The sequence below is a fragment of the Mobula hypostoma genome, chromosome X1, assembly GCF_963921235.1.
Source record: "Mobula hypostoma chromosome X1, sMobHyp1.1, whole genome shotgun sequence".
In the NCBI taxonomy this organism is placed as follows: domain Eukaryota; kingdom Metazoa; phylum Chordata; class Chondrichthyes; order Myliobatiformes; family Myliobatidae; genus Mobula; species Mobula hypostoma.
The window spans coordinates 36659272-36674663 of record NC_086128.1 but is presented as its reverse complement, the minus strand read 5'-3'; positions in this window follow the sequence as shown (position 1 = coordinate 36674663).

Genomic DNA, 15392 nt, shown 5'->3' with positions numbered 1-15392 from the left:
GACGATGAGATGACACCCCCGTGTCCCATCACCCCAACCCCCGGGCCCTGGACAGATACTATACCAATTCGTGGAGAATGCAGCGGTAGCCAGAAGGCACACAGCACATCTTTAAGAAAAAAGCCGAAATAAACATGCTAATTAATTAGGTGCCACCTAGCACGTAATTGTTTGCCCAGATCAGAGGCGATGCAATTGGCAATCGCCTCTGATCTGTGCCGACATTTACGTGCCGGGCAGCACCTGATTTATTCGCATGTTTATTTCGGCTTTTTTCTGAAAGATGTGCTGTGTGCCTCCCGGCTACCGCTGCATTTCTGCATGCTTCGTGGCAATGTATCAGATTGGCGGCCTGGAGGGTGGGGGCCACTGCACCATCCAAACTCCGACTCAGTCTAACAAACCATGATCAGTGTGCTCGGCAAGCTGTCTTCCCGATTCCCGTAAGTGATACTACACTGTACATACATTATTTCTACTTTATATAGGCTGTGTATTTTTACGTGTTACTTGGTATGATTTGGCAGCTTCATAGCTTAAAGGTTACTGGAGAGTGTTTCTGCCAACAGCACTTGTGTGAGATTTTCTGCTGAGAGCACTTGCGTGAGATTTTTGCTACGGAGATCTGTTCAGGCAATTGTTGTAGAGAAGTATTTCTACTTTATTTAGGCTGTGTATTTATCATATCATTCCTGCTTTTATTATATGTTACTGTTATTTTAGGTTTTATGTGTTATTTGGTATGATTTGGTAGGTTATTTTTGGGTCTGTGAACGCTCACAAAATTTTCCCATATAAATAAATGGTAATTGCTTCTTCGCTTTACGACATTCTGGCTTATGAACCGTTTCATAAGAATGTCCTACCTTCAGATGGCGGGGGAAACCTGTATACAAGTTAACTTCCCCTTGAGTGTGTGCCTTTATTTATCTGATATGAAGTTGTACAGACACAATGCATAATCAATATAGAAAAAAAGCAAATTAGAGTAAGTATATATATATATATGTACATTGAGTAGTTAAATTAAGCATAGTAGTGCAAACACAAATAATAGCAATAAAGTGAGGTGGTGTTCATGAGTTCAATGTCCATTTAGAAATCAAATGACAGAGGGGAAGGAACTGTTCCTGAATCACTGAGTATGTGCCTTCAGGCTTCTATACCTCCTTCCTGATGGTAACAATGAGAAGAGGGCATGTCCTAGGTGATGAGAGTCCTTAATAATGGACACCGCTTTTCTGAGGCACTGCTCTTTGGATACTACAGAGGCTAGTACCCATGATGGAGCTGACTAATTTTACAACTTTCTGCAGCTTCTTTTGATCCTGTGCAATTGCGCTCCCCCTCCCCCAAACCAGACAGTGATGCAGCCAGTCAGAATGCTCTCCACAGTATATCTGTAGATGTTTTTGAGTGGTTAAGGTGACAAACCAAAGCTCCCCACACTCCTGATGAAATATAGCCGCTGTCTTGCCTTCTTTATAGCTGCATTGATATTTTGAGACCAGGTTAGATCCTCAGAGATCTTGACACCCGGGAACTTGAAACTGCTCACTCTCTCCATTTCTGATCCCTCCTATGAGGATTGGTTTGTGTTCCCTCTTCTTACCCTTTCTGAAGATCATAATCAGCTCTTTGGTCTTACTGACGTTGAGTGCAAGTATTGTTGCTACAACACCACTCAACTAACTAGTATATCTTGCTCCTGTGCGGCCTCTCATCACCATCTGATATTCTGCCAACAATGGTTGTATCATCAGCAAATTTATAGATGGCATTTGAGCTATGCCTAGCCATACAGTCATGGGTATAGAGAGAGTAGAGCAGTGGGCTAAGCACACACCCCTGAGGTGCACTAGTGTTGATTGTCAGTGAGGAGATATTATTACATATCTGCACAGATTGTGATCTTCTGGTTAGGAAGTTGAGGATCCAATTGCAGAGGAGGTAGAGAGGCACAGGTTCTGTAGCTTTTCAATCAGGACTGTAGGAATAATGCTGTTAAATGCTGAGCTCTAGTCAAGTAACAGCATCCTGACATAGGTATTTGTATTGTCCATGTGATCTAAGGCAGTGTGACGAGCCATTGAGATTTTGTTTGCCGTAGACCTATTGTGGCGATAGACAAGTTGCAATGGATCCAGGTCCTTGCTGAGGCAGGAATTGATTTTAGCCATGACCAACCTCTCAAAGCATTTCATCACCGTAGATGTGAGTGCTACTGGACGATAGTCACTGAGGCAGCTCACACTGCTCTTCTTGGACATTGGCATATCTGTTGCACTTTAGAAGCAGGTGGAAACTTCCGACCATAGCAATGAGAGATTGAAAATGCCTTGAACGCTCCTGCCAGTTGGTTGGCTATTGTAACAATGGGAATTACTGGCAAGCAGGTGTGAGACAGAGGATGGTTGGAAGTACGTGTATCAGTTGTGGCACACTTCATTTACAAATGATGTATTGCTGGTTAGTACACCTTAGCTAGGCCAGGCACATTGGCTCTTGTGAGCTTAATAGAGATGAGAACAACTTACTAGAGTTCCTGTTCTTTCTCACTGCCCAATGGTCCATGAATTATGTGCACCAATGTAGTTGTACTTAGCATGTCCACACACATGTATGTTATTTAGTGTGTTAATATTATTTAATATGGTATTCCAAAGAAAATCAGTATGTGTATCAACTGGAGACTTGATTAATATTGACTGAGACTTTCTCCAGTGTTGAATACAGAAGTGATACCAAACTGTACGGATCACAATCCAGTGGAAATTAATAAGCAGTTAACCATTAGGTATCTGTGCCTTGAAATTTTAAGACTCGTCGTTAGCTGTTTGAGGACTCCTGAAAATATCATTTGTCCGAGATCTCAGGTGGGAAAACAATGGTTATTGCAAACTTCTGAAGTCGTGTCATCCTGTGTTCCCTTTGGAGGCAGGACACTGGAACTTGGTAGACAGGGCCAAATCAAATGGTAGGCACTGGAATGTGGCAGCTCGTGAGAGAACTCCATGGATGAGACCAGCACTTTGTGATTATGCTTTGAGAAGGGATGGAGTTGTGAGACCAGTAACAAAGGGAGGAAGTGGGAATGGGAATGGCATACTCAATGAGGGGTGGAAATTACAGGCTTGCAGGGAAATTGTGGGGTTAGGAGGTATAGGTTCAGAGTATGCTGGGGCTCCAAACGCAGTGCTAAGTAACTCCATTGCATGCACTAAGCTACAAAGTTAGCTGTCACAGGTATGCACTTTGATGGATAGCACAAGGAAGATGTGATCCAAGTTCTCCAGAAATGTTCCAAAGGAAGCTCTGTGTGGCAGTTGACAATGTCCCCTCCTTCCCTGATGCAGAAATTATGCTGAGATGCACGGGTGACGCACAGCTCTGTCAAACTTCCAAAGTGATGCAAAATAACTGGGAAATGATCAACTTCAAATCTCACTCTGAAACAAGTCGACTTTCTGTGGCAGAACGCTGGCAAAAACAATTGAATTTCTAGACAAGAGAAAAGAAAAGTCTGGAAGCTGAACTATAGTGTCATTGTACAAAAGCTTAAGCATTCATAAAATTCCTAATATTTGTAATATTGCCAAACAAGAGCACATATCAGGAATTCTCCAATGGCCCTGCCAGAATGTGAGGTCTAAGGACCTTGTAGCCCACAACTGAAGAAATTTGACAAAGCTCAGTACTGTGTATATAAGTTTGTGTTTATGATTTTCTGCAAAACAGTTAAACTTTGTGGAATCCATATATTACAAAGTGTTATCTGAGAACTTAAACAACATAAATAAGTGTAAAATAGATCTTCAGGTGGATCAATATTACACGTTTATGATGGAAAACACAAAAGGATTTAATTTTAATTCAAATAATACCTCAGAATCTGAATCACTGACAAATGTCATGAAATTTGTTGTTTTGCAGCAGCAGTACAGTGCAATGCATAAAAAAAAACTACAAATTACAGAGAGAGGCCCTCAGTTGCTAGGGGTCAACTATGGATGCTGCGTCCCAGCTGTCTACATGATACAGAAGCCAGAACAGTACGATATAGAGAGCAAGCTGTTGTCCATGTAGCAGGCTTCCCCTCTCCACACATCTGATGAATCTAAAGGAGACCAATACAGTTTGACAATAGCAGCATCGGAGGAGTTGCCAGTCAGTGTTGAACTCAATGTAGGACTTCCTGAGGGACTTCAGCTCCAGAGTTTTCCTCAGGGTTTATTCCCAAAGCCTTCCCCATGAGAGGGTACTGCCACAAGGCAGCAGAAGCTTGAGATCAGAGTTTTTTTTCACCAAGTTGAGCCACTATCCATGGTTGACAAGCGTCATCTGCTCAAAGCGACTGTGTCCAAGGCACCAGTAACCCGCCTTTGCCCCTCCTCCTGTCAGAAAAAACAGTTCTGTCGGGCTTAGTAGCTAAGGCCAGAAGCTGGACTTGGTTGTCAGATGAGAACCTTGAGATGCATGCCTTTGGGATCATTTAATAGGCAGCGGGAGCTTATCTCCACTACTATAACCCCCCTGGTTATAACAACCTTAAGGAACCACAAGTTACAATAAGAATATATATAGCTGCATACATACATCTATTGATGCTTCTGAACACATCTTCAGTGATGTTTCTGGAACCATTGGGTGTTTCGGGTCTTTCAACATCATACAACCTCCTCCAGGTGACTCAGCCGGGGCTGATCAGACCCCAGCTTGTGTCCAGATGGCTAGCTACTTATGACTCCATGGCTCCCCTCTTTTGAGCCACAGCCATCTTGAGGCCCTCTCTGCCGCATCGGTGGTACTGCGGATGGCTCTCCTCTTCCTCTCTCCCTCGATGCCCAAAATGCTGAAGGCTCTAACTAAAGAATGGGCTACGAATCCCCTACAACCAACCTCCACTGGGAGACACCTTGCTCTCCATCCGGCCTGCTGACGGTTGCTGACCAGACCTGCGTACTTGGAGAGCTTCCTTTCAAAGGCCTCCTCCAAGCTATCTTCCCATGGGACTGTCAGCTCCAGCAGCACCACTTGCTTAGTAGACTCAGACACAAGGACAATGTCTGGTCGCAGGGTGGTGCCTGCGATATGGTTGGGGAACTTCATATATTCATGGATTATTCAGAAATCTGATGACAGAGGGGAAGAAACTGTTTCTAAAACATAGTGTATGTTCTCAGGCTCCTGTGCCTCCTTCCTGATGGTAGTAATGAGAAGAGGGTATGTCCTGGATGGTGAGGATCCTTAATGATGGATTCCGCCTTCTTGAGACATCACCTTTTGAGGATGTCCTTGATGGTGGGGTGGCTCGTGCCCATGATGGAGCTGGCTGAGGCTACAACTCTCTGCAGCTTTTTTTCAATCTTTTGCACTACAGCCTCCATACCAGACGGAGTTGCAAGCAGTCAGAATACACTCCATGGTACATCTGTAGAGGTTAGCTAGAGTCTTTGGTGACATACCAATCTCTTCAAAATCCTAATGAAGGAAATTCCAAAGCATTTTATGGCCAATTTAGCATTGAGGTGTGGTTATTGTTTTAATGTGGTAAACATATCCGACAACTTAAACACAGCCAGGTCTCTCGAATGATCAGGACAGATAATCTGTCTGACATTATTTGAGTGACACATGGTAATGGAAATAGTAGGGAGAATTATCCTTTTTTGTTTGAAGATGAGAGGGCAGATCTCACCTTGGTTTAACACTTACCTTAAAGGAAGAAGCCTTTATAGTTAGCATTACCTCAGGACTGGAACATGGATTTTAAGTACAAGTTTTGAGAGTGGGATTTAAAATGATAGCCTGTTGCTTCATTAGTGAGATTACTTTCCACTGAGTCATGACCTAACACAAATATAAATTCTAAACCATTAAAATTTGATATAAAACTGAATCATTAGCAGAAATGTAATTTCCATTTTTTATTTTTGATTCATTTTAGAGTTATTTTCTGTTTTCATTAGTATTCATTAATATGACAATGATAAATACTAATGAAAAAAGATACATTAAGTTTCAGTCTCTGTAAAGTCTAATCAAATCGATAATAGCCCTGAGTATTTCAGGGCTTACCTTAAATACTTTTTGAACAAAAATCTTGATTTTCTTTAATATAAGACAAAATGTTCATGTAATCTCTTTACTCGTGATGTTGCTTGAGGGATAAATGTTGAGCAGGTCACCAGATTGTTGAGTAATGCCATGGGATCTTTAACATCTATCCGAGAAGCCAGACCTCTTCCTCAAATGGCAGCCCCCCCACCCACCAGTAATCCAGCAGCAACTCAGAATATCGTTGGGTCCAACTGGATGAACATGGTCTTGAAATTCACTCCTGGTTATTAATGTTACACATGGTATACCCTTACTAACTTATTGTTATGACACTCACCCAACTGCACCAGCCTCCAGGGTATAGACGCTCTATCGCTCCAGAATATGGAGAACTGGTTCAGCCCCTTTAAAGATTCAGGCCCGCCCCGCTAATTGGTGGCCATGTTTTGGCACCAAGATTTTAATATTTAAAGAGCAGCTGAACTCAGGTTTGGTGCTCAGTTGTCAGCTCAACTTTAGATTCTCATATAGTATCTAGTTTACGACCCTGTCTTCATGTCAGCCTCGATCTGAGTCTCGATTCTAATCTCAGATACTCCAGCACTTGGGTCCTAACCATCCTTACCTACATCTCTCGCCACACTTATTGTAACTCAGAAGGAGGTTATTCATGTTACTTCCCACCTGTCCCAATCTCCCTTTACACAGTAGTCCCGCTCTCCTTCGCGTTCCCATGAACACCTCTTTGACTTGTTTTGCTACTTATCTACATTACAGGGTAAGTTACAGCTTCCAAATAACCCAGCATCATGTCCTTGGAAAGTGTGAGGAAATGGGAGCTCCAATGGAAACTCACCTGGTCACAGGAAGAACACACAGACTCCAGCCAGCTAGTGGTCAAGGTCAGAATTGGACCTAGATCCCTGGAACTGTGAGTGGACTGCCTAAGAGCATATGGAATTCCACAAAATTCTATTCCGCTGGAGGATGCAGCCATTCCTTAATTTATGAAGTGGGTGCATGGATGCATCCCTGGAAAGTGTTTTGTTCAGCGATATATTACAGAATGGAAAAGCTGGGACTCTTGATATCAAAGGTCAAAGTAATTTGATTATCAAAGTATATACACCGTGCTATCTCGAGATTCATTTTCTTGCAGGCATTTACAAGAAAAAAAGTACAATAAAGTTTTATGAAAAAAAATTATACATAAACAAAGACCGGCAAACAACCGGCGTGCAAAAGAAGACAAACTGGCAAATAAAAATAATACTGAGAACATGAGTTGTAAAGAGTCCTTGAAAATGAGTCTGTGGGTCATAGAATCAGTTCAGAATAGTGGTGATTGAAGTTATCCACAGTGGTTCGGGAGCCAAAAGCTTATTGAGTGATATCTGTTCCTGAATGCGATGGTGTGGTACCTTCATAAAGCCTTAAGGCATACAGTAGGAGCAGTAGAGCCCACTGACTCGGCTCCGCTATTCCATCACAGCTGATTTATTATCCTTCTCAACCCCATTCAAACTTCAACATTCAATGTGAATTTGTTATCGAAGTACGTATATATGACCATATACTATTACCCTGAGATTCATTTACTTGCGGGCATTCACAGTATATAGAAAGAACTGCGAACTGCAATAGAATCAGTAAGAAACTGCACACGGCAGAGATGGACAAATAATCAATGTGCAAAAGACAGGAAACTGAACAAATGCAAAAAGAGGCGTTAAAAAAAACAATAAATATTAAGAATAGGAGTTGTAGATTCTTAAAGGTGAGTCCGTAGATTGAGGAATCAGTTCAATGTTGGGGTGATTGTCGTTATCCCCAATCATTCAAGAGCTGATGGTTGAGGGGTAGTAACTGGTCCTGAAGCTGGTGGTGTGGGACTTGAGGCTCCTGTATCTCCTTTCCAATGGCAGCAATGAAAATAGAGCATGGCCCGGGTGGTGGGGGTTCTTGATGATGGATGTTGCTTTCCTGTGATAGCGCTCCTTGTAAATGTACTCAGTGATGGGGAGGGCTTTATCCATGATGGACTGGGCTGTATCCACTACTTTGTGTAGTTTTTTTCTGTTTCCATACCAGGCTGTGATGTAACCAGTCAGTATACTCTCCACCACACATCTATAGAAGCTTGTCAAAGTTCTAGAGGTTGCGCAGAATCTCCGGAAATTTCTAAGAAAGTAGAGGCGCTGCCATGCTTTCTTTGTAATGGCACTTACATGCTGGTCCCAGGACAGATCTTCTGAATGTTCTCCTGCCTTCTTCCTGTAGACTTTGATGCCCATACTAATCAAGAACTTATCAATCTTCGCTTTAAAGACTGCCATTAATTTGGCCAATACAGCCATTTGTGGCAATGAATTCTATAGATTCACTATCTCAGGCTAAAGAAATTCCTCCTCATCTCTGATCTAAATGGGCATCTTTCTATTCTGAGACTGTGTCCTCTGGTCCTGGACTCCCCCACTATAGGAACCATCCTCTCCACATCCACACTATCTAGGCCTTTCAGTATTCGATGTTTCAACGAGATCCCCCCCTCATTCTTCTAAACTCCAGCAAGTACAGGCTCAGCCATCAAACGCTTCTCATACATTAACCCTTTCATTCCTGGAATCATTCTCATGAACCTCCCCTGCACCCTCACCAATGCCAGCACATCCTTTCTTAGATAAGGGGCCCAAAATTGCTCACAATACTCCAAGTGCTGTTTGACTAATGCTTTATAAAGCCTCAGAATTACATTCTTGCTTTTACTGTATATAGTGCCTATAAACAGTATTCACCTCCTTGGAAGTTTTCATGTTTTATTATTCTACAGAATCAGAATCAAGTTTATTATCACCGGCATGTAACATGAAATTTGTTAACTTAGCAGCAGCAGTTCAATGCAATACATAATCTAGCAGAGAAAAAAATAATAAAAATAATAATAAATAAAGAAGTAAATCAATTGCATATATTGAATAGATTAAAATAACATGCAAAAACAGAAATACTGTATATTAAAAAAAAGTGAGGTAGTGTCCAAGGGTTCAATGTCCATTTAGGAATCAGATGGCAGAGGGGAAGAAGCTGTTCCTGAATCACTGAGTGTGTGCCTTCAGGCTTCTGTATCTCCTGCCTGATGGTAACAGTGAGAAAAGGGCATTCCCTGGGTGCTGGAGGTCCTTAATAATGGATGCTGCCTTCCTGAGACACCGCTCCCTAAAGATGTCCTGGGTACTTTGTAGGCTAGTACCCAAGATGGAGCTGACTAGATTTACAACTTTCTGCAGCTTCTTTTGGTCCTGTGCAGTAGCCCCTCCATACCAGACAGTGATGCAGCCTGTCAGAATGCTCTCCATGGTACAAATATAGAAGTTTTTGAGTGTATTTGCTGACATGCTAAATCTCTTCAAACTCCTACTGAAGGATAGTTGCTGTCTTGCCTTCTTTATAACTACATCTATATGTTGGGACTAGGTTAGATCCTCAGAGATCTTGACACCCAGGAACTTGAAGCTGCTCACTCTCTCTACATGTCCACCACATGTAGCCTGTTTCTGACTTCTGGCCAGAAATAGAAGTGGAGATACTACTGACTGAGAAAAAGTGGTTAGTAAAGCAGTGTGAATCAAAAATTCATTGCCTTCAGTGTTACTAAACAGTGTTGCCAAATCAAAACCTGAAAACATGCTTCCCAGAATCATTGTGCCCAGTATAACTCTCCTTTGAAAAAATATTCATGTGATTCAAAGCCTTAAACATTTTCCATATGAAGATAGTGTGGCCTCCTAACCCTCTATCCTCTGGGAAATAAATTCCCGGAAAAAAAATTTAAAAATTGGACGACAGATCCAAAGAATTCCTTTATTTCTAATGGCCTAAACCATTCTTACTAGTAGCACCACACCCCCTCCATCTCAACCCCTCCAGAGTTTTGTCCTAGTGCCAAAGAAGTACAGAGAAATTTCCTGTTTGAGTTTACATTCAGTTTTGATGACAAACATGGATCATTAATACCTCAAGCATATTTTGCATAGTTGCAACCAGCCCACGTACTAGCAATAGAATGTTGTGCCACCACTATATTAGCTCACATGTCATCACCAAGCTGAATAGCCGAGCCATCTAAATCGCCAAATATTCAGCTAATAAAAGGCAGAGAGTACTCAGTACAGTAAAACCAGTGAATGTTGGAAATAGAAAACGAAATACCGCGACTCTACCACCTGCTGAATGATGAAGGACACACCAATGGGCTTGCGCCCCTCTGAAGAGGATTCCTGAGTGGAAACTGCAGAAGCTGGAAGTGCCACACATGAGAATGATGGGATTGTCATGTTCCTCGCTCCCCCAGCCCACTAAAAGGAATGAAGAAAACTCAGATTTTGTAGGGTTGTGATTTCAGATGCAGAGGGTGTTCTCTGACAGGGAACCAATTCTATTGTTTGAATTGGGCTCCCTGGACCAAACTGGATACTGAAGAATGACCTGTTGGAAAGGCTTATTTATTTTTACTTCCTGTGCCATTCTAACTTTCCTACTTCACAAACAAGAGAAAATTTGCAGATGATGAAAATCCAAGCAACACACACAAAATGCTGGAGGAACTCAGCAGGCCAGGCAGCATCTATGGAAAAGAGACTTTTCGGGCCGAGACCCTTCATCAGAGGTGGAGGAAAAAGGAGAGAAGTCAAAGTAAGAAGGTAGGGGGAGGGGAGGAAGAAATACAAGATGGCAGGTGACAGGTGAAACCGGGAGGGGGAGTTGAAGTGAAGAGCTGGGAAGTTGATTGGTGAAAGAGATACAGGGCTGGAGAAGGGGGAATCTGATAGGAGAGGACAGAAGGCTATGGAAGAAAGGGAAGGGGAGGAGCACCAGAGGGAGGTAATGGGCAGGTAAGGAGATAGGGTGAGAGAGGGAAAAGGGAATAATGAAGGGGAAGGAGCATTACTATAAGTTTGAGAAATCGATGTTCATGCCATTAGGGTAAAGGCTACCCATACGGAATATAAGGTGCTACTCCTCCAACCTGAGTTTGGCCTCATTGCCACAGAGGAGGAGGCCATGGACTGACATGTTGTAATGGAAAGTGGAATTAAAATGGGTGGCCACTGGGAGATTCCACTTTTTCTGATGGACGGAGAGTAGGTGCTCGGCGAAGTGGTCTCCCAATCTATGTCGGGTCTGACCGATATACAGGAGACCACACCGGGAGCACTGAACACAGTAGATGACTCCAACAAACTCACAGGTGAAATGTCGCCTCACCTGGAAGGACTGTTTGGGCCCTGAATAACAGTGAGGGAGGAGATGTAAGGGCAGGTGTAGCACTTGTTCCGTTTGTAAGGATAAGTGCCAGGAGGGAGATCAGTGGGGAGTCACATAGGGAACAACCCCTGTGGAAAGCAGAAAGTGGCGGGGGAGGGAAAGATATGCTTGGTGATGGGATCCTATCGGATATGGCAGAAGTTAGGGAGAATTATGTGCTGGACGCGGAGGCTGGGGGTGGGGTTGGTAGGTTAGGACAAGAGGAACCCTATCCCTAGTGTGGTGATGGGAGAATGGGGTGAAAATGTATGTGTGCAAAATGGAAGAGATGTGGTTGAGGGGAACGTTGACGGCAGAGGAAGGAAAGCCCCTTTCTTTGAAGAAGGAGGACATTTCCTTTATTCTGGATGGCAAAGCCTCATCCTGAGAGCAGATGTGGCGGAGTTGGGGGAACTGAGAGGAATTGGAGGCATTTTTACAAGTAACATGGTGGGAAGAGGTATTGTCCAGATAGTTGCGAGAGTCAGTAGGTTTATAAAGGACAGCAGTAGATAAACTGTCTCTAGAGAAAGAGACACAGAGATCAAGAAAAGGGAGGGAGGTGTCGGATATGGACCAGGTAAATGTGAGGGCAGGGTGAAAGTTGAAGGCAAAGTTGATGAAGTCGACAAGCTCCACATGCGTGCAGGAGCAGCGCCAATGCAATCTTTCCTACTCCTTTGCTTTTGATTTCCTTTTGTAGAAGCACATCTTGACCAACCTGGAACGAGTCAGTCTTCCCACTGTTGTGAGAATTTTCTCAGTAATACCAGGTTTGTATGGACTGTGGCAGCTTTAATCCAGACATTCGGAAATGCAAGATCTATTTTGGCAATCAGGCCACCTTTTATCATCAGAACTCACCATGCCGCACCCTAAAAGAATTTCAGATTTCTTTCTATATCTGGTTGCAGTACATTCCAAAAGCTGTGACAATGAATCCTCACCATGAGAACTGAGCAGACAATGTAGAAGGGGTTGTTTTGCATTTGCATTCATTCTATATTTACACGGGTATTATACTGAAGCAGATCTAATAACAACACCCTCCCTGTGAGGTTTATGCTGATCATGACTCTAAACACAATGCAGATACCAGACCGCTCACACCACTGGCCCGAGGTCATATTTCGACAAATATCGTACACAACCCAACAATCAGTCATTAGTGCATATTGCACTTTAAATTACTGCTTACATTCTTCTCTCAGAGGAAATAATGTGTAAGTTTAGAAAGAAAATAGGCATGAGACAGTGGACTGATTGCATAATAAGTGTTTTAAGGAATGTGCTTGTTAGATTTAATGACTATCTTTCACGTTGTGTTTTCCCAGTTTTATACTATGTTCATGTTTTTGGATCAGGGCAACTCTGTCAAGGCCTGCATTTGTTGCCCACCCTAATGCCCTTGAAAAGGCAGTGGCAAGCTGCACTTTGAGGTGTTGCAGACTTTTTTGCGAAGGTGCTCCCACAGATGTGGAGATGGGTTCCAGGATTTACACCCAACTAGAATGAATGAACTGCAATATATACCCAGTTCAGAATGGTATGTGACTCAATGGGCAGCCTGCAGATGGTAGTGTTCCTATGTGCCTGCTGCTATGCCCTTCTAGTAGATGGTGGTCATTAGTCGTCAGAATAGTGTAAGGGAGTAACTGCTGTGCATTTTATAGATGGCGCACAATGCAGTCATTGTCCACAGAATGTATGGAATGAATGTCCAGGGTCGCTCAGGAAAAGAACGCTCAGATATGGGAGGAAAGCAAAGCATGCCATCACAGGGCAAACTGCAAACTCCGTAAAGGCAGCACCCAAGGAGATTTTGGAGCTGCACTCATCCAGGGTATTTGGCCTCAGCCCAGCTCCTGTTGCCACGGTATCAATGCAGGTTTTTCAGCTGTGTCTGTGGTCAATGTTGATGCTCAGGGTTTTGGCAACGGTAATACCATTGACTGGCAGGGGTGGGTGGTTTGTCTCTTTTTTGTTGGAGATGGTCAATGCATGGTGCTTTGGAGGTGTGGATGTTACTATTTATTCCTGAATGTCTAGGTCTTAGACCTCGCGTGACGGTTTTAAAATCATGTTTTTACCATAAATGGAGATCAGTGGGAAACTAACAGTGGGAGATTCTGAGACCAGAGGGCACAGCCACAGAGTAGAATGGCATCCATAACAGAGATGAGGAGGATGCATCAGACAGTGGTGAATCTGTGGAATTCATTGCCACAGATGGCTGCGGAGGCCAAGTTATTGGGTATATTTAAAGCGGAGATTGATAGGTTCTTACTTAATCTGGGCATCAAAGGTTATGGGGAAACGGCAGGAGAATGGGTTGAGAGGGAAAGTAGATCATTCGCGAATGTTGGAGCAGACTTGATGGGCCAAATGGCCTAAATTTTGCTCCCATGGTCTTTCTGAAGGCAAGGACTACATTTGCTGAGGAAGATCCCCACTTCTGACCTCGTGATAGAAGGAACATCACTGAAGAAGCTGCTGCTGATGGTTGCGAGTCGGATACTGACCCGTCAAACTCCTGCAGTGATGTTCCTGTGCTTCGATCATCGACTCCAAACCAGCTTTCTTTGTAGATGTGATATCACTTCAGCTGTGACAGTGTTATCCCTTTCAGTCTTACTAGGGCTCCCTGATGCCCCATTCTGTCAAACGCTGCCTTAATGTCAACAGCAGTGACTCTGGCCTTATCATTGCAATTCAGCTCTTCGGTGCATGTGTGGACTGAGGCTGTGACGCATTCTGTGGCCAAATAGTCCAAACAAAACCCAGGCTGGGCATTGGTGAACAGCTTCTCTGTGAGTAAATATCATTTAATAGCTCTGTTGATGACACTTTATTCACTACACTGATGATAGGAAGCAGGCTGCTTGGGTGGTAACTAATCAAATAAGATTTGCCCTGCTTTTTTTCCAATGGGAACATATTTGGGCAATTTTCCCTATTGTTGTGTAACAGTGTAGTTATTGTAATTGGAACAGCTTGTCTAGAAGCAGGGCTATTTCTGGAGTTCCAAATTCTCAGTACTACATCTTCTGTCATTGTGTCCAGACATCTTAGCTGTTTTTTAATCGCACGTGGAGCGAATCAATTGGCCGAAGGCTGGGTTCTGTGATGGTGGCGATCTCAGAAGGAAGCTGAGATGGATGACCTAAGCAGCAGTTGCAAGTTCTTCAGCCTTGTCTTTAGTAAATATGGTGCTTCCCACCCTATTGAGGACGGGGTGACATTCCTGAAGCCCTTCCCTTCCATTTAGCACAATTTCAGTGCCACACAGCACAATGAAGGGTGTAACAAACAATCTGATGGCAGAACTCAGCAGGTCAAGCAGCAACTATAGTGGGAAAGGAATCGTTGACTTTTTGGACAGGGTTTTGACCTGAAGTGCTGACAGTTCCTTTCACCCCACAGATGCTGCCCAACCTGCTGAGGAGTTCCTCCAGCAGATTGTTTGTTGCTCCAGATTCCAGCATCTTCATTCTCTAGTGTCTACAATGGAAGAGAATTATGTTAAACAATCCAATTGAAAATGGTGCACTGCAGCACCATCAGATTAGGAAGTACTTTCCAAATTATTCATCGTTCCACAATTCACAAAAGAAGCTTGCTTTCGCTTACATAGTGACAGTTTCAAAAGCATGTTTTTACCATAAATGAAACTCAGAAGAAAACTAAACAGAATGTCTTGAAATGATGTAAGGAAACTCAAATAGTTTCAGTTTTAACAATTAACATATACAGTGGTTCTGTGAATGGATTAGTTGCTTAAACAGACACCCATCGATGTCAAATTTTATGGCCCCTTTTAAGAAAGATAGTCAGATACTGTAGTTACTCAATCATCCAAATGAAAGGTCATGCTGACTGATTAACTGAAATGCTTCTCTTTTCTTTTCAAAGCTGAAATATTCTCCTTGACCAAGTAAAATCATTTTCTGCAGCAATGGCAATACACACAGAGTGGAAAGGACTTCTTTTCCCAGTGGGTTAATGTTCACTCACACAGATGGGCCATT